At 42.0% G+C, this 20,572-nt stretch overlaps 2 long non-coding RNA genes across 2 annotated transcripts in view; both read left to right on the forward strand.

The window, feature by feature from the left end:
• LOC309617792 overlaps positions 1 to 20,572 on the forward strand; it is a 169,998-nt gene that overhangs the window by 42,113 nt on the left and 107,313 nt on the right. The window lies entirely within an intron of this gene.
• Positions 1,001 to 18,096, forward strand: LOC309617794. Its single transcript, XR_014238144.1, has 2 exons — positions 1,001 to 11,665; positions 11,979 to 18,096. It is a non-coding gene; the product is annotated as an uncharacterized lncRNA (long non-coding RNA).

Consider the following 20,572-nt stretch of genomic DNA (forward strand, 5'->3'; position numbering starts at 1 on the left):
CGGAGGCTTGGAAAGTACATGTGAGTAATCCAGGCAAAGAAGGACGTCAGCTCTTGGACTTCTACACGGCTTCTGCCATGGTACCTGCGGAAGCCTGGAGCCCTGTAGCTTCTCAGTCAACTCTTACAAAATAATAATGATGATAAAGTCATACTACTGTTAAGTGTTTCCTGGCACACCCCGAGGCGGGACCATGTATACCAAAAAGAGAAAAAAGAAATAAGAAAACCCGTTTAGGGGTTAGTGTGCTTTGGCTGGGACAGAGAATTGGATTGGGGAGTAGAGATGAATACGGCTGGGGAGGTTCTCCACACATACAGAGGGCTCTAGAAATGAGAAAATCCTTAGTCAGAACCTGACCCAACCCCGTCTTGTTTCATTGTCACAAATGAGAAATCGAGGCTCCACATGCTGGTGAATTTCCGGAGACCGCGCAGCAGCTAAAGGGCAGCCGGGGCCCGTAGGACCAGCCCAGGTCTCTCTCACGAGGCCACACGCCAAGTTGTCTTCTCTTGCATCCCTTTCTTGTGAAATGCCTAAGAGCGGTCATCAGCCTGATGACGTACTTGGTGCATGGCAGGTACTGAGTGAATGCCTCCTAAATGACCCGCGGGGGATACCGTCAGAACTGATGTGAAGAGATGCACGTTTGTTTAAACGAACTGCTGGCTGACAAGCGTTTTGCTCTTTGAAGCCTGTTTCCCTCCTCCTTTCAGTTGGATGGCCCTTGTGTTTTCGGTGGGCATTAAAAAGTAGGCAGGGAGGCACAGTGACATAGAACTTCCCGACTGTGTTCCAGGAATGCCGAGGGAGCCTTGGAAGTGTCTCTGGGGGTGAGGAGCGTATGGGGAAGAAGCAAGGAGCTGGAATCTCCCCCCCCCCCCCCGCCCCGCTCACCCCTGTTTCAGAAAAACAGCTCCACTGCTTCCTACTGGATTTCTGAGTAGCGTTTAGTGGGAGGCGGGGGGGAGTGTTCTGTTAAAATAACAAAGCTTTGAAAAGGACCGGATTCGTGGGAACAGCAGTGTCGCTGAAATCAGGCAGTCCTGCAGCCAGATGATCAGCATGGCTCTGGGCAGGCCGATTCACGTCTCCCCTTGAGGAGCATATGTAATAACACCTACACGCCGGGGCTTTCGTGAGGATTGAAAGAAATTGAGAGGTGCGGCTCCTAGTGCTCGGCCTGGTACATGGGAGACATTTTTATTATTATTATTTTTTAACAATCAAGCTTTATTCTTTCTAACGTCAGTTTTATTTATTTATGTATTTATCATTTTTGGCTGTGTTGGGTCTTCGTTTCTGTGCGAGGGCTTTCTCTAGTTGCGGCAAGTGGGGGCCACTCCTCATTGCGGTGCGCGGGCCTCTCACTATCGCGGCCTCTCTCGTTGCGGAACACAGGCTCCAGACGCGCAGGCTCAGTAGTTGTGGCTCACGGGCCTAGTTGCTCCGCGGCATGTGGGATCCCCCCAGACCAGGGCTCGAACCCGTGTCCCCTGCATTGGCAGGTAGACTCCCAACCACTGCGCCACCAGGGAAGCCCGAGATATTATTTTTAATGGCAACTGTGGCCCTTCTGTGGATGCAGCAAAAGTGTTAAACATGTTAACTCTGTCTCCACACAGTAGCTGCATGAACCTGATCATCCTTTTCAGGACTTTTTTTAACATCATAGCTTAGCCTAGCTTACCTTAGACATGCTCAGAACACTCACATTAGCCCCCAGTTGGGCAAAATCATCTACCCCAAAGCCTATTTTATAATAAAGTGTTGAAAGGTGCATGTAATTTTTTTTTTGCTTGCTTATTGGTATGTTGTATTTTATGTCTGGTGTCTTACTTCCTTTTCATTTTTCAAAGATACTGTTTAGTAGTGCGTTAACTTCTAGACTGAGCTAATGGAAACTTTCGATCCCAAACAGAAAATAATAGCAACAATAATAATTTATCTTTTGGGTTTTAGTGGCTCTTCACCTCCTTCTTATGTAAGACTCAAAACAATCCAACTGGGCCAAAGGGCAAACACTGCATTCTCCATTTTATAGATTAAGAAATTGAAGCCCAAGGAATAAAACGACCCATTTTTTGAAGTTACTGTCAGTCTCTCTCTCATTTTTCCTCCCTCTGGGTTTCTTAGTTTCAAAGGTGGACTGACTTATCTTCTTATGTAGAGAGCCAGTTTCACTTGATTTCCCTGACTAATCCTGACCCAAGAAGTAGTTAAATAAATGTCAGGTCCAATTCCAGCACTCCAGCATAACCTGCAAGGCTTCCTTATTCCATTTCCCATTTCGGATGACCGGGAATCTCCCTCCAGCTGTACTTCCCCCACCGCAGTCCCTCCGTTCCAGCGACAGGGCTTCTACGCCTGCTGCCACATGGGGCTTCCTCTATGTTACAGTGTCTTCGGCTTCATCTTGCAAGCTGGGTACAGATCACTTCGCTAAAATGAGACTGAATGTTATGATAATCTTGGATGTAGTCATTCTCCCACCAAGCTGCTCTCCTTCTGTCCTCTTGCTTCTCTATCCGCCACCTTCCCTCTCTCTCCCACCCGTGGACACCTGTCTGGCTAGAACTCCTTTCCTGGCTTTCCTGGGCTAGTACACAGCCAGGCCTCTCAGTAAGATGTCAGATGTGTTCATCATGCATTGATCTTGGCAGCAGGACCAAAGCAGAACACACAATCAGGGCTCTCATTATACTTAACCCAAGGAAGGAGATTGTTAATACAACTGGCAGCAACGAGGACCAACATGATTTATTCATTTATTAAATCAAGAATCATGGGAAGACTATCCGTCCCAGGCAGTGTGTTGTGCACTAGGCAAATCATGACAAACCATGTGTAAAAACGTAATAATTGAAGGCAAATGCACTCCTCTGAGAAGGAGTCTAGGTGAAATTCACAGTAGTTATTTATAGACCTGGAGGCCAAATACTGAAGGGGAGGAGAATGAGGCATTTTAGAGAAATATTTTTCTAGGAAAGAGGAGAGAAAGGACACAGAGAAGGTTACGTGAGGTGGTGACATGCAAGGGGAGGAACAGAGAATGGGGCAGGGTTATGAAGAACTTTGGAAGGGTGGAAACTTGGACTTTCCAAGATGGGGGGAGGGATCGGTGGAGAGCTGTAGTTAGAATTGAAGTTTGGAATCAACGCTGGCAAAGACTCTCCTCCTGGCAAGTGGGGGAAGATGGATGAAAGCGTAAGTGAGATGAAAGCAAAGGGAAGTTGAGTCATAGTTGCCATCCAAACACTCACTGCTGGGGGAACGAACGAACGGCAACGCTTAAAAAGACTTCATGACTGGAGAGGCTCAGTGAGAGCAAAACCCTTTTCTTCCAGTTCCTGTTTGAAAATATAAACAACATGAAAATTTAAATAAAAAAATTCTTCCTGTGTCACATTGAGAAACTCTCTGTTTCTTCTGTTGCCGTGACTCACTTGGGGACTCTTCTTACAAAAATGCAACTTGTAGGGATGGGCAGACCTGTTGGGGAAAAACAAGAGCCTCTCTGGAATGTTGACCCATTCTTTTTTTAAAAAAAACTCTCTATTAGTTTAGATTTGAAGGGGAAAATGTCTCAGATATCATAGCCTAACCGGGGTGAGGTACCCAGGACATCTTGAAATAACCCTTAAAGAAGCAATAGAGGATGCTTGATGACTTAGACCACTTTTCTTAACTCAAATCTTACTCCAAAGGGTGCAGAGAAACAGCTAAACTTGGAAAATGGGTGGGATGAGAGATGGTCCCGGTCAGTGAATGCTCCCACAGGAATCATGAAGGATCGGACAGTCAGAGTTTGTTTTAGCGAGAGAGTGGGAAAGAAGGAGATGAGGAAAGCAAGTGGCAATAGCTCAAGTCAAATCAAAGAATCAAATCCTGTGCTTCAAATAAAATACTTTCATGGTACAAAGTGCCTGCTTGAGAGGCTTACATGGATAAGTTTGGGGGGTCTTGCCTCAAAAATAAGCTTTCTTTCACAAACCTAAAATCCACATTGAAAATTTTAGATTAGGCAGATGAGAAAAATGTAAATTCTCTGATTCTCTATAAGTTTACAGATGCTGTTGAAGGATTGGTGACCTTTTATTTCTTTCTTTCTTTTTCTCCTTCCTTCCTTCCTTCCTTCTTTCCTTCCTTTATTTCTTCCTTCCTTCCTTCCTTTCTTTCTTTCTTTCCCTCCCTCTCTCCTTCCTTTCTTTCTTTCTTTCTTCCTTTCCTTTCCTTTCCTTCCCTCCCTCCCTCCCTTCCTTCCTTCCTTCCTTTCCTTCCTTCCGTCCCTCTTTCTTCCTCCCTCTTTCTCTATTGTCTTGGCTTTGGGACATTTAATCCTGAAATATGTTATAATGAGTTGCATTAAAAATTAAAAAATTCAGTAAGGATTTTGACATTCCTAAGGTGTCTGTCTCCTATTAGAATAATCTGAGGTAATGGTGAGAATCTGAGGTGAGGTATTTCAAAAGAAAAAAATTAATTCAGTGGTAGAATGAGTGTGTGTGTGTGTGCGTGTGTGTGTGTGTGTGTAGAGAGAGAGGGAAGATGGTGGGGTTCAGCAGAGTCCTGGCCGTTCTAGGACATACGTCAGTACATTGGGGGCTGTGTGTGAGGTCCCTGAACCAAGGGGGTGGACACAAGGCAGATGGTATTTTGAAGAGCATCAAAGCAATACCATTTTATCTGTTCTTTTTTGACCTTCTGCTTATGACTTTTCTGGAAGCAGTCACACTTAAAAAAAGAAGACATTATTGGAAGAGATAATACACAGACTTTCCTAATTTTTTTTGAAGCCAACGTGATTCAAATATACTTAGCCCTTCCTAAATGCTTTCTATATCTTAATAAGTGAAATTAAGCAGTAAAGTTGCATCTGTCAATGCTTTATACGAGGATGGCTGTGAAGTGTTTCGCCAGATTTGCACAGCATATCTGTGATGCTCTAGCTTCAAATGCAGTTATGTGGCCCACACATGATTAACTTTGCAGACCCCCTGGGAGCCACATCAAAGAGATACTGAGTCATCCTCTTGAAGAGATGAAACCAGATAGACCAGAGGTCCTAATGACTGTTGAGAACAGACGTGAAATTTATACTGAGGACCATGGACAGAGAACATGGCGGATCCACATCTGAGCCCCAAATCAAACGTCAAGAAGAAGGTCTGAAACGTTGCAATTTATGTGCTGGCTGTTTCTCACATGGGCAACTCTATAATCCAGGGTAACAGCAGAGAGGCACTTGTTTCACACTAGTTCAGGATTCTTGTAAGCCTTGCAGGGAAGGTTAGATAGTATCCAGATAGAACAGGGGAAAATTCTCATGGCATTCAGTGGATTAGAAGATTGTTATCTGCATATATGATTTTCCTCTTCTATTTATGGGTGCGTTATATTCCTGAAAGCAAGCAGATCTCTCTTATCATTGAATTTGTCCGTATTCACAAGTTTTATTTTCCCAACTAGATTTCAAGATCTTGAGTGTGAGCAATGCCATATAATACTTTTGTGTTCCTTCATAGCACCCAATGTAAGGATAGACACATAGTAGTTGTTAAATAAAATTTTTGGTTAATTGATTAAATTGAAAAGTTAGGTAATTGAATCAAAGACTCAGTTAATTCACAATTATGGAAGATTAGACTTGTACATTTGTAAAAGCCTTTCCAATTGTTTTGATCATGCAGTGAAAGTGAATTGCATATTTTTTTCAGCAGAGTTTGTTTTGCAATCTGAATTTTTTTGGACCTTGCTTTGAAAAAGGTTGAAATGAAAGGCATGGCAGTGAATCAGCAAGTTAAGAAGGTTAACAATTAGTCATAACTTTAATAGATGAGACAATTACTCCATCTCTACCTTTTAAAAATAACCATATTTTTAATTAGACTTTAATCATAAAGGTCAGAGGTGTAGGGTAAGTTTAGAAAATCAGAAACACAGACTGTGTTGGCAAAACTGCTTCATCTCATGTGTTAAGTTGGACAAATTAACTAAAACAGATCGTGAGAGACTTTCGTTTCTTAAATGAGTTGCTGATTGCATGATTTTAATGGTCTTTAATGTTTCATGATTAGGTCTCAGAACTCAGGTTCATAAGTATCGCTTCCATTTCTTTGTTCCTTAAAATGATCTTTGAAATTTGGTTTACTTGCTCTCCTGCTTTAACAAAGCACAGTACGGCAATTAAAAAAACTTGGTATCTCAGCTTTGACTTTGCTTCTGTGGGACATACGAATATTCTGCTTGCTGATGCAGATTTTAGAGCATAGTGAGTTATTCGTTTTGAAAGTACTAATCCAGACCAAAACTATTGACTTTCAGATGATCGTGGCGGTTCTGGCTACCTATTCCTGCATGACAAACTACTTTAGCACTTAGTGACATAAAACAGCAATCCTTTTATCCTGCCCATGGTTTTGCAGGTCAGGAATTCAAACAGGGCAGAGCTGGGGTTGCTGATCTACGTTCCACGATGACTGGGGCCTCCCTCAGGTGGCTTGAGTTGGGTGGGATGGCGAGGCTGGGGCATTGGTGTGAGTTGCTGGTTGGGTTCACTTCCTTAGTTTGTCTCTCTAACACCTTTGCTGGGATGGAATGTCCAAGGGGCCTTCTTCCTTCACCTGTCTGCAGTGTGGATTGGGATGGGTAGAATAGGGCCAGACAAGGCTATATTTCCTTTCCCTCCCCTCCCCTCTCCTCCTTTCTCTTCCCTTCTCTCTCTTTCTCTCCTCTTCCTTCCTTCCTTTCTTTCTTTGGCTGTACTGCACAGATTGCAGGATCCTACTTCCCTGACCAGGGGTTGAACCCGGGCCCTTGGCAGGGGAAGCGTGGAGTCCGAACCACTGGGCTGCCAGGGGATTCCCCTCTCTCTCTTTCTTCGTATGACTTTTCCACATGCTCCCTTGCGTTTCCTCACAGCGTGGTGGCCCCAGAGTCAGACGTCTTGCGTCGTGCACGGATGCCCCCAGAAGGAACTTTCCAAAGGATGTAGTACCGAAAGGCCCGGGTGGAAACGGAGAGACTTCTTAGGACCTGGCTTCAGAAGTCCTGGGATGTTCTTCTACCTTATTCTACTGGTCAACCAAGTCACTAAAGCCAGGCTAGATGTGAGGGGAAGGAAGGAATAGCCTTGATGGGGTTTGGTATGCATAGAGAGGAAGGGAACAATTCATGACAGCCATCTTGGAGGTGATCTACCACATGCCTTTATTTTGTGTTTCTCGTAACAGGACATTTGTTCCCACTCGGAGCCTTTTTTTTTTTTTTTATTTTTTTAACATTCTGTGTTCTAACTTCCAGTGGTTCTATGGAGGCCATCTATTCAAAGCACCAGAAATCATGAGATTGATATTTTATAGTCATTTCATTTTCTATTTTGATACCAAGATACTACCTCGAATTGCTTACCTCAGGTTCAAATCCACAAGTGTAAAGCCTATACCCTTGATGTTTTGGGACTTTTAATCTTTAAACTTCTTCCATTATGCCTTTGTTCTCAATGATCCCCTTCAGCAATTAATACTGTTCCTGTTAGGGCATCTCAAAGGTTAGTACATCCAGTTTTTCTGTACTTAATTCCTTTAATTTTTCAAGTTCAGTGGTGTTCAGCTAAAGTAGGTAGTTGATCCAATTATTTGATTCATTTGGATTTTAAGCCTGTAGAACAGACGTGGCCAGGTCTTACAATGCCGCATAGCCCCAGTTGGATACCGAGGACGTGTGCGTTGTTTGTGATGATTTCTTCTGGCAAAATTTGAATTAAAATATCACAGTCAGCTGGCTCCAGGGAAAACTCTGAGTCAGTCAGAATTGGTCTCTGGTGCTTTTATATTTCCTTTTAAGGATTTTTCATTTTCCAGGACATCCTACTTGTAGGCTCTGCAGAGTCCCTAATAGCAGTTCCCACTCGTTCCAGTACAGATCTCTGGAGGAGCTGCCTGTTCTCACTGTAACCGTAGAGATACATGGCCATTCGTTATCAGGTTGCTGAGAACGAATGGTTTAAACTGGTCTCATCCTGGGGATTCTGGGAATATTGTCTCTTTCCCTTATGGGTGATAGAAAACTCAACTCAAATTAACTTAAACCAAAAGGGAGTATATGTACAGGGCTAGGATTAGCTTATTGCATCACTTGAATGAGGCTCCAAAGATGTCAGTAAGACCCATTTCCTGTGTCCAGTTTCTCTAGATGTGTCCATCGTCAAGCCCTTGTGGCCACACGCTCAACACGGTCCTCAGAGAACTATTGAAAGGAACGTCTTTTTCTCCAGAAATTCAAATGGAATCCCCCAGCTGAGCTGCCATGGCTCTGGTTGGTCTGAAGTGGGGCTCACATCTGCACTGGTGGCCTGGGATGCAGAAGGCACGATTGCCTTAGCCTGGTTGTGTTTCCCTTTGGGAGCTGAGGGCTGGTCTTAGCTCCGCCAGAAGCACAAGGGCTCAGAGTAGGGGCGTGGACTCCCTGCAAGGCAAACACCCTGTGGGCCTGCCACCAGAGGGGAGGAGACGGTGGGCTGCAGCCCCAGCTACCATCGCAGAATAACCGTGCTCGCGTCTTTTCTTCCTCTGTCATAACTTTCCTCTTGGTGACACCAACCCTGCTCCTTCGGCATTCCCTCAGCTTTGGTGAATTGTCAGAAAAAATAAAGCTGCGGAGAGGTGGCTGGTGTCGCCTCCACACCTTCCTGTGTCACGTTTCTGCGCGGGTCTCATGGAGCGCTTTGTGTGCCTCAAGCTCAAAAACACCCTTTCCCAAAATAGCCCCCTTTTCTCCCGTGCCCTCTGCCATTTCTCCTTCTCAGTGTAGCCAAAAGCCCTCACACATGTTCATTTACATAAATAGACTCCTGAGATTATTCACATTATTATACACTAATTTTTATTTATAATCTTTGGCCCAAAAAGTAGGATTAGGGGGAGGAAACATGGGGAGGAAGAGAAGAGCAAAAATGATGCAAATTTAGGGACATCGCTTGTGTGGGCTGTGGATTACGTACCTTTATTTCATGGAAATCATGTGATTCAAGTCCAAATTATTCAGATAATTGGATCAACTCCAAACTTCATTCATTATTTTTGTAAATGACAAATAATGATTTCTTTTGGAGGAGGCCTAAGGTAAATATATTTTTGGAGAAAGAGGATGAGGCCATGAGCTGCCTAAATGAGCTTCTTTAATTTGATGTCATATCAGCTCTCATAGTTGGAATTTGTACTTTTAATTAGAAGGAAGACTATTAAGTCAGGATTTGCATATGAAATTCCATTTTTTAATGTGAAATCCATCTATCTGAGACAACCCTTAAGTTCACAGAAAGATAATATTATAATTGCTGATTATTTAGAGGGATTTTATCACTTTTGTTTTTTTTTCTTGCTCGACTCCACATCAGGAAAACCAGTGTTTCCCAGGAAATATATTCTTGGACGAACTAGGAACCGTAGTTTTCTTGCATTCTTAATTGGGTAAAGTAGAAAAGAGACAGCTAGGAAAAATAAAAGCCCACAAACACTAGAAGTATATTGCAATGAGGGTGTCAAGGCAGACAGACTCTCTGCAGTGCGAGTTACGTGATCCGGAGTCTGTGGCAATGCTGGCAGCTGGGAGGGAAGAATGGATCTGCTAGAGTCCGTGAGGTGTGTGCTTTCTCTGGCCTTCTGTCCTCGAGTCCCTGCAGTGTTGTCACTTTTGGTCTATGGCATGCTTTGCTCTCAGAACATTCGGTGTAAACTCAGGATGAGGAGTTATACAGGTGTGTTTGGTAAAGAGTGAAGCGTGAAGCAGAAGGATACTTTCATTTACTGAACATCTAGAATGTTCTAGGTACTCTGCAGGTGCAGTCCCTAAATCTTTTCCTGTATTCATCGTAACAATCCTAAGAAATAGGTAGAACTATTATGATCATTTCACAGTTGGAAATCCACAGCTAAGATTAGTTAAAGACCTTGCCCAAGGCAAGTTAGTAGCAGAGCTGTGATTTGAAGTGTGGCCTCTTTAACGGTAAAACCCACGTCTTCTGCACTCACCTTGCTGGTTGCATGGCCAACGCTGTGCTTTTCAACCCAGACATCTTTTTCTTTTTCAGACGTCACTAGTGGCTTGCTTTATGTGGCTCAGGCTGACTTAGTGTCTTCCCTTTCCAGGATCCAAAGCATGTCCAACTGGTTTCTTTTAGCAGCAGACACAGCTCTTGTCCTGTCTCTTCATGGAGTCTTCAGATTGCACTCTTTTCTCTTTTTCTGTTTTTATATTACAGGAAACCTAGTGATACCTTCTTTGTCCTCTGCCCAAAATTTGATAGCCGCCATGTGATTGTATACCAGTGACAAAGCCCTATGGGCTCAATAGCTTCACCTTTATGGGACAGATTATGGCTATATCTGTATCTGTATCTGTATCTCTATCTCTATCTGTATCTCTGCCTCTATGTCTGTCTGTACCTCTATCTGTGTCTGTATCTGTATCTGTATCTCTATATGTGTCTGTATCTCTATCTCTATCTTCCTACTTTGGTTACCAGCACTACCATAGTCCCATAAGTAATGGAAGCTTGTTTATACTTGTTCTTTGTTTCTTTCATTAAAATCATCCCTGCCCTTCTCGCATCCCTACCCGATGACCCACGTAAGTTCTCTAAGCCTCTCTTCCCTCACATAATTCAAGGACTATAATAGTATTCCTACAGATAACCTCTGTCTCACAGAATTATTGAGAGGATTAAACAAGGCAGTCCACGTGAAGTGCATAGCAGAGTCTGGCCTGTGGTGACAGTGGTAGCTGTGGTTGGTATTACCTCCCTTGGGTTGATGTAGAAGCTGAGTTGCTGGGAGTCCCTGCCTGGTGCTCCTTTCACTGTCGAGTCCAGCCTCCTTTGTCACTCAAGGTAGCTCACGCATTTCCAAGCTGCCAAAGCTCACTTTGCAATTCCTGTTGTCACCCTTAGGATGAGAAACCCTTCCTTCCTGGATGCACATCTTATTCAGTTTGTAAAATGTATCAAGAGTACGTGTGTAAGAAACACAGTATACACCACAGTACCCAACAGGCTACCAGCAACATGGAAAATAAGGATGAACTAATAGAGGAAAAATCTCTCCTAGGATACAGTTATTCCCCAAAGTCACAAGATGTGAATGCTCCTGTAGTACCCTTGTATAAACCGTGACTCTTTCCTTTGTGCCGTGATGTTCCACCTGCCTTTATGTCCCAGCAGATTTTCTGGTCACCATATTGTGACTATAATGACCTGAACAAAACTCTGTTTTTTAGAACTTCCCTAAGGAAGTATATTCTGTGCCGTAGGAAGGGACACCTGAGTGAGGTTTTCAACTAGCAACCTCAAGTAACAATAGCTGCCCCAACTGTCTTCCAAAATACATGGCCCAGTTCCCTGCAGGATGTTTGCTTCTTCCAGTGGAATAGGCCCATTAAGGGCCAGAACTAATTTTCTTCTTTTGGAAAAATGGAAGAGAGAGAATACTTTATAGGGGAAAGAGAGGAGAAAATAGGTATTCAGCTACAGGATGGAGCAGCCTTGGAGAGGAACACCTATTTTGCAACGATACAGGGAGCTTTTGCTAAGTTAACAATGTATGGCCTGAACCTTCCTCTCCACTTTTCCTTTAAAATAGGAATTCGACTCTATATTACTTGGTGATGTGTGGTAGGAATGGATTCTTTTTTTTTAAATTTATTTATTTATTTATTTATCTTTGGCTGTGTTGGGTCTTCGTTTCTGTGCGAGGACTTTCTCTAGTTGCGGCAAGTGGGGGCCACTCTTCATCGCGGTGCGCGGGCCTCTCACTATCGCGGCCTCTCTTGTTGCGGAGCACGGGCTCCAGACGCGCAGGCTCAGTAATTGTGGCTCACGGGCCCAGCTGCTCCGCGGCATGTGGGATCTTCCCAGACCAGGGTTCGAACCCGTGTCCCCTGAATTGGCAGGCAGATTCTCAACCACTGCGCCACCAGGGAAGCCCCTAGGAATGGATTCTTTATGGTGAATATGAGGATGTACAAGTCCTGCTTCAAGGTAGGAGAGAGGTGGAAATCAGATTGTCCATTGGGAAGGCCAACTTGTGAGCGACACAAGTTTTCTGATGTCATGAAGTTTGTAATCCATGTAACTTGATGGCATTGATGCCCCAGGATGAAAAGAGAAACACATATTTATGGCCAGATCAATACATTGTGATCTTAATTCTCTAAGACGTTCTAGAATGTCCAAGACAAACTGCGCTCACATGTCAGATTGTGCTTTGAAAGCGTCACCAATGTTCCAGGCAGTCATACAATGAAAGTCAGGCCAAACATCTAGGAGTCATACTCACCTCCTGCTTTTTGCTCAGACCCAACATCCAGTTAATCCGTAAATCCTACTGGCTTTACTTTCAAAACTGATCCTGAGAATTCACCATTTCTGTCCTGGGTCCTGTATTTCCAGAGACTCTCCCAGTAACGTGTGGAATTTTATAGTTGTCTCCCATCAAATCTCCTGGTTTCTGCTCTTGTCCTCCTCCATTCTGTCTCCACTTGACTTAAAATATTTGAAATATTTAAACAGATCACATGATTCTCTTGAAAACTTCCAGTGGTTTCCCAGCACTGAGGACCTATGTCTTGTGGCGTAATCTGGCCACACCTGATTCTCTGCCTCGTTTGTGGTCAATTTCCTATTTGTTCTCTTGACTCCACCCACACCGGCCTTCCTTCTCTTTCTTAACAGCTGTAAAGCTCATCCTACCTTGGGGGCTTTGCCCTTGCTGTTCCCTCTGTCTGGAGGACCTCTCTACTCAGTCTTCGTGGAGAGAAGCCTACTCCAATGTTACCTCCTCAAAGAAGTGGTCTCTGGCCCTTCTATAGAAAATTGTCCCCTCTGGGCCCTGGTAACTACTCTCCTCTCTTGCTTTATTTTTGCTTAAACTTTTAATTTTGAACTAATTTTAGATTCAGAGAAAAGTTGTGAAGACAACGCAAAGGGTTCCCTTCTACCCCTTACCCTTCTTTCCTTAATATTAACACATTACATAGCCACGGTACAGTAATCACAAACAGACCAATTGACATTGTTGTATCACTTACTAAATTGCAGGTCTCACTCAGATTTCACCAATTTTTCACTAACATTCTTTTGTTGTTCGAGGACCCTGCTTTATTTTTGTCATAGCACCTGTCACCATCTGACATTATATTATTCGGTCATTTTTATTTGTCTGTTTTCCATCTTCCCACCAGCATGTAAGCTCTGTAAGGGTATTGATGAATTTGTCTCTGGTTTACCACTGGGTCCTCAATGTTGAGGAAATTACCTAGTATGTAGAAGGTGCAAAATATTTGTTGAACGAAGGAAAAGATAAATGCTCCTGGAAGGCAGATCTGATATGGCCTGTGTATGGTTTTATTGCTTCGTGCATCTTGATAAGGAACAAATGCCCGTGAAAGTGGAAAGGGAGTGATGTTAGAAAGGATAGTTCTGCTTTTGTTAGAAGCTGCGTCCTTTTCACCATTTTTGTATGTTTTTACTGTCCATCAAATATTAGGACCTGTTGATGCAGGGATGACAGTGTTTAGTAAATTCTGGATTCCCGGATTCCACCCATCGATGGTGTCCACTGTGACACTAATTACAGCTTATAGCATTTGCTAAACAATCCTGAAGAGATCGCCAACACAGTGGAAGAAAAAACTGCTCCTGGGGATAAACTGTTGTTTACCCGTCTTGAGCTATTCCCGTGATCAGTGTACACTTGGATGTCTGTATGTAGCAATACGAAACTATGATCCCTTAAAAACCTAATATCACTGAGCATTGTCAGAAGATTCTTTGGCTTAAATTTGGCATTTGATTATTGCGGAGTGCAAAAAGCCATCTGAAATTTGATCCTGACTTCTGGCAAATGGAATGGTTTCTTTTTCTTTCTTATTTTCTGTAAGTTAAGGAAAACAGAAAACTTTCTAGTATAAAGTTGAAAGATACCATTCAATGTGACTTACATTCAGAAAGTCAGCTCTTGATGGTAAAAAAAAAAAAGATGCATTGGCTTTTGTACAGAAAGACACATGAGAACAAAACAACAAACAAATGCCTTTCTGTAAAGGAGACACACCAAAGTTATAGTGGAGAAGTTTACTTTTCTTCACTAGAAAAACATGAATCACTTCACAAAATCTGCTATTTAAATCGTATCAAATTTAAGATTTCTTTCTTTGGGGTTAGAAGAAGAATTTTAGACATTTCCTTATGAGAAGAAGATTTATTTGTGTAACCGCTCTCAGTTTGTTCACTCAGGCTTTGTTACATAAAGAAGGTTACTCTAAGGTAAACTGTGAAGCCACTTGTACTAATTATTGTTTAAACGTGTACTGATTCACAGTCAAAAAGGAGATTCAACAGTTTAAAGGAAACTGGTAAAAATGTTCCTAATAAACATCTCTTAATTGGATACTTTTTGCTTTACTTAAAGATTGTATAGTCGTTCTTGTAAATGATTGAACTTGTGATTTCTGCCCCCTCGGACAAGCATCTCGGGCTTTCCCACTTCCCCAGGCTCCTAGCAGGGCTCATCAGCAAGGGTGGGTGTGATGGGGGTGGTGGAGAAGGAATCCATACAAATGACTGTGTCCAGGGAATTGGAAAGTTGCCTTGGCAAACCCTACGTAAGACTTTTAGCTGGACTGTCCTTGTTGGGGAGGGGTGGTCCCCCAATATTTCCTCCATCAGGAGAAAACCCATTCTCGGTGCCCTGCATTTGGTCCCAATTGTTGGACTTGACCTTGGCTTTGTTTCTAGTCCTACACCCAGCACCTACTCATGTCCATCTCATCTTGAAAGCATCTTCCCAGAATCTGCCATCTTTTTCTTGCCTCCTTCATCCCCGCTCGCCCTGAATCTGTGCTTCCCAAATTTGCCTGTGAGAAGAATTGCTCCTGGCACTTACTAAATTTATGAATCACTGAGTTCCACTCCAAGCCTACTGAATCGGAATTTTTAAAGGAAGGCTATCAGGAATGAGTGTTTTCAAAAGGACCCAAGGTGACTCTTTACCAGGCAAGTGGGAGAATTAGAGAAAGCCACTGTCGATTTTCTTGCCTGGATCGTGGCAAGTCTTTTAGCCAGTTTCCAGCTCCAGCTCCAGCCAGTTCTCTAAACAGCAGCCAAAGCGGGGCTATTAAGATGGTAGGTCAGACCACTCCTCTACCTCATGGTTTCCTATCTTCTGAGTTAGTCAGATGCTCCTCAGGGTAACGTCCAAAGCCAACTCCCAGTGTCTCTGATCTATTCTCTTTTCCCTCTCCTCCTTGTACACTCTGGACACACGGCACTTCTTCCACAAATCCAGTTTCAGGGACTTTGCATTTCCTCTTTCTGCTGCTTGGAATGTATCCTCCCGGATATCTGCTTGGCTCGTTCCTTTATTTCCATTCAGATTGGACTCAGCTCTCCCCTCTTCAGAGAGGCCGCTCTAAACGAAGCAACCATGGCTGTCCAGGATTCTATCCTGTGTCTAATTTATTTTTACTCATAGAATGTAAGAACCTGACATATTATTATTGTCGACATCAACGTTGTTATTGCTATTTTGTGTGTTTCCCCTAATGGAAAGTAAGCTCTGTGAGGGCAGGAACTATCTTTTAAAATGTGTATTGTCAGGATGTAGTATGGTTCCTTGACTCTAGTTGGCTCTCAGGATGTGTTTGCCCAACTATTCAGTGAGTAAGGAGATCAATGAATAAATGAATGAATGAAGAAGAGATTTGGAGCATGTTCAGACTTTTCTCACTGGTTCATTAAGTAGAAGTGATGTAGAGACACAGAAAAGAGGAGAGAAACAAGGGGCGACAGAAAGCCACCATAGTTCTGGTTGAATTGCCTTTTATGAGTGAACAGAACAGAGTTTTGGGGGGAACAGAAGAAATAATATGTATGGGACTTGCTCACTTTCCCAGAGAAGTTTCCGTGTTAGAAAAGTTGCAGCTGAAGTTTGGAATTGGGAAAACATGAAGTTTGAAGTCCCATTGATTTCTGAGCACCCTTCCTTAAGCGGGCTTATTGAGTGAAGACACTCAGAGGATGATAAAATGTCTATCTAGTCTGCTTCACGTAGTTACCTTGCTTTAACTAATCGGAAGGACACTATGGTATTTTTGTTCAGGCTGCTGTAACAAGTATCACAAACTGTGTGGCTTAAACAACAGAAATTTATTTTCTCACAATTTTGGAGGCTAGAAGCCCAAGATCAACGTATCAGCTGGGTTGGTTTCTTCTGAGGCCTCTCTCCTTGGCTTGTAGGTGACTGTCTTCTCCTTCTGTCTTTATGTGGTCTTTCCTCTATGTCACTATATTTAGACTCATTCACATGCATACATGTGTAAGAGGCATGTATAATAATGCCTGTAACATGTGAGAACTACCAGCACATTTTCCCCAGTAAACAAGGTGCCAGTATAAGATTTCTTGAATATTTACAAAATCGAAGACTTACTTTTCTCGTTGTTTTTTCCATATCCTGTTCCTGTTTGTATTTGTATGTACTATTATTGTTTACTTCAGGTGAATTAGTTGAGATGCACCCATATTAATTTCTCTTAAATATGACTCAAAAAATTAGGATGGGTACAGTGACTTATTGTAAAACATGGGATGTAACTATATAGTATTCTGAAATTTATTCTCTGTTATTTTTCATACTGGAAAACCAGTGATGCCCTTAATGAAGCCTGGGTAGGTGTAGTGCAGTGGTTCTCAAAGTGTGTTCCGTGGAGCACTGGAGGGGCAAGTGCAGTTCTTCTCAAGACATTTGCAGGGTATTTGCGGGGTCAAAACTATTTTCATAGTACTTAGATTATGTTTGGCTTTTTTAGTCTGTTGACATTTTTCCTGGTGGGTTAGTTATGTTTGGCTTTTTTAGTCTGTTGACATTTTTCCTGGTGGGTTAGATTATGTTTGGCTTTTTTAGTCTGTTGCCATTTTTCCTGGTGGGTGCGAAAGCGATGGTGAGTCAAGGTGGTGGCACCAAACTGCTCCAGTAGTCACTGAAAACGCAACACTGTCCATTTGCAGTAAAAAAAAAAAAAAAAAAGAAAAGTAAAAAAATTTGCCAGTTTTACTGAAGAATGTCCTCGATAACACAGTGACAATTATTAAGTTTATTAACTCTCAATTTTGACTCCTTTTAAAAAATGCTTTGTTTGACTAAATGGGAAAGCATCTCTGCTACATTTCAAAGTATGGTGGTTGTCTAAAGTAAAAGCACTTGAGTGAGTGATTGAGCTGTGAGCTGGATTAGTAACTTTTTTTTAATGGATCACAATTTTTACTTGAAATAACAGCTGAGAGATAGACTTTGGATATTCAGATTTGCGTATTTGAGAGTTTGTTGTTTTTTTTTAACTGAACAGAGTGATCCTGTCACTTCAAGGGAAACATCTGACAGTATCTGATGTTAATGATAAAATTTGAGTTTTCAGATTTTGACCTTGACACTTTCTCAGTATTTAACAGCTTAGCTGATGAGATTGTAAATTACAGTTAACAATGTAATTGTTGATATTGAATAATAAAATATGTCAATATTTGGAAGATCTGTATAACTCAATAAACCAATATTTTCTAAATGGCCAGTGCATGATGTTGCAAAGTCACGAGTGACTAAATGATACATTCAAAGTGCAGGATAGACCAATGAATTTTAAAGTATCCATAACAGAGTGTGAAAGTTCTTTAATATTGCTTCAGATTCTACATAGCAACTAACCTTGAAGAAACTACTACTTGAGTTTTGGTGAAGTATCAAATATGAGTATTCACAATGGTTTAAAAAAGCTGTTAAAATACTCCTCCCTTTTCTAACCACTTATTTATGTGTGGATGGATTTTCTTCATACGCTTCAGCCAAAACAATATATCACATTGAATGCAGAAGCAGATATGAGAATTTGGCTGTCTGTATTCTGCCAGATATTAAGAAAATTTGGAAAATTATAAGACAGTGTTACTCTTCTCACTAAATTATTTTTGGGAGAACATAGTTATATTTCATAAAACTATGTTATTTGTACTAACATATAATTGGTTTATCGTTGTTATTTGAAAGTGAGTACAAAAACGTACTTTAAAATTCTCAGTATCAACTTCCAATAAGATAAATACTGATAAATGTAACTCACATAATTTGGGACCCTCAATGATTTTTAAAGGCACTAAATGTCTTAAGACCAGCATGTTTAAGAACCCTTGATATAATTTAATGTCTTGTCTGTGATGTAGGTCTGGGTGCTTTGATTCTTTCATTGTCCTGATTCTTTGTCAAGCTGGCTCAGTACTGAGTTGGTCGTTTTGGCATCTCTTCCTCATCCACATCTCAGACTTTGGTATGAGTGTTAATGTCTATTTGCAGAGAGCTTTCAGCCGCTCTGTTAAAACCAAAACCAAAAACAACAGTCTGCTGGTTTCCTACCTCAACTATCTTATTTAATCAATTATGCTGTTTTACACTATTTTTGTTTTTATATCGATCATCTCATTTATTCAACACATTGACTCTCGTTCAAACTACACATCAGACATAATGTTAAGTACTTAGGATATAAGGGAAGGAAGGCAGATACTGTTACTAAGATCTTTACTTCTAATGGGGGAGATGGGTAATAAAGTAACAGTCAATGTACAGTATGATTCATACTGTTAGAAAAAACGTAGGCTGCTAGGAGCCCAGAGGAGGGGAATCCGTACCAGGTGACGAGAGAAAGCTTTCCAAAAGCAGTAATGCCGGAGATGAGTCTTTAAGGGCCATTTAGAAGTTGCTAGATGGAGGCTTGCTCATTCACATCTCTGGAAGTTGATCGCAACTGACACTTAGGGAGGGCTGTTGACTGAAACACCTTTACGTGGCCTCTGCATGTGTCCTGGGCCTCCTTAGAATGTGGTGGCTGGGTTGTAGTGTCCTGAGACAGAGAGTCAGGCAGAAGCTGTGTACCCTTTCATGACCCAGCCTTGGGTGTCATGCAGCATTTGTCTCCCACCAAACTCCATTCTTTGAAATAGAATTTTGAAATTCACAACGGCCCTTTGATTTCAAGGGATGGGGAAATACACCCCACTTCTTTTTGGTGGCGTGTCTTCTGGAGTAGAAGTGCTGCTCTGGACAGTTTTCTGAAAATACAGTCTGTCCTTTGTCCACACAATTCCCACCCCTCTTACATGCAAAGTAAACTCATACCCTCCTCAAGTCTTCCGAGAACTCCCCTCGTTATGGCATCAGGCTCGTGGTCCAGGATCCTGTCGTTTAAATCACGTCCCAGCGCATGAGGTTCTGCAGTTGCAGTTCCATGAGTAGAATCCTCGAAGACAGTTTTTCTCATTCTGAAGACCTGTGAGCAGAGGGGGCGACTTATCTGCTGCCCACACGCTCAACCTACAAACGGTGTGACGGGCGTAGGCTAAGTGCTACAGACACTCCCATTCAAAAAGGAAGACTTTCTTCAGTCCCTGGTCAGTATCCGCTGTGAAATCCATCTGGGCACATTTCTGATTTCCTTGATTAGGGCTTAGTCCTCCACTCCAGAACTCATTCTCCGTAGCTCTAAGCTCTGTCCTCTGAATAATCTTTCCCCTTCAGTGAGAATTGTCCTGTGTTTGCAGCTGAGTCATGTCCTCAGCCTATTACCTGCACATAATATTCAAGGCTCAAATACCCTCTTTTAAAATTTTTTGCAATGTCTCTGGCCCTTTTAGTTCAAAAGATGTTGATGCAGAGAGAAAAGTACAGGCTGGGGTGGATGAACTGAAGGGTGGAGGGGTGAATTGGTAGAAGAGAGCCTAAGAGCCTGAACATTTGCCAATGAGGAGTATACAGAAATGTCCATTTCTGCCACGTGTTCTCTTTTGCTATAACTTTCCTGAAAGTATATTTACTGCTCTAAAATACCTGGGGCTGTGATCAGGGGAGGTATGTTTATCGTCTACAATAGTTCTAAAGTTCATCTTAGTTGAATTTTGACTGCAAGATGCTATCACATGGGTGCTCTCTTAGTATTTCTAAATTGTCCTCTGGACACAGAGGATTTTCCAGAGGATTTTAACTGCTTTATGCCCATTATATGTGTGTTTCACTTCCCAAATTGACATTGAATTTTATAGGAGGCCCTGTTTAGAAGGATACATAAATAGTATTTTCAAGTAAGATGATTCTGCAGTTTACTAGAATTGAATCCCAGTTGTCAAATACTGTTTCTGTCTGAGGATTACAATTCTTGAAATCTAGTACAACTTCTACTAACAGCCTACGTTTTCCGGGGGAGTACAAATTCTGTAAATAGACTATATGATAACAGTAACAAGGACAATTTGACATTAGGCACCTGAAAATACATAAAAAAGATTTTCTTTTATTCTAAATTTTTATGGGGGTATAGCCTTAAGCTTGCAAATATTTGTGACTATATTATTGTTTTTTTAAATCAGTAACTTGACCTGGTTCAGAAAAGTTAGTTTTTTTCAAAGCATTTTTTCTAAGATGTCTTAGATTGCAAGTTCATAAAGTATCATTACCCTTAAGAGTCCTTCTGTTAA

This window comes from Balaenoptera borealis, assembly GCF_965194805.1.
Source record: "Balaenoptera borealis genome assembly, chromosome: 20".
Classification (NCBI taxonomy): domain Eukaryota; kingdom Metazoa; phylum Chordata; class Mammalia; order Artiodactyla; family Balaenopteridae; genus Balaenoptera; species Balaenoptera borealis.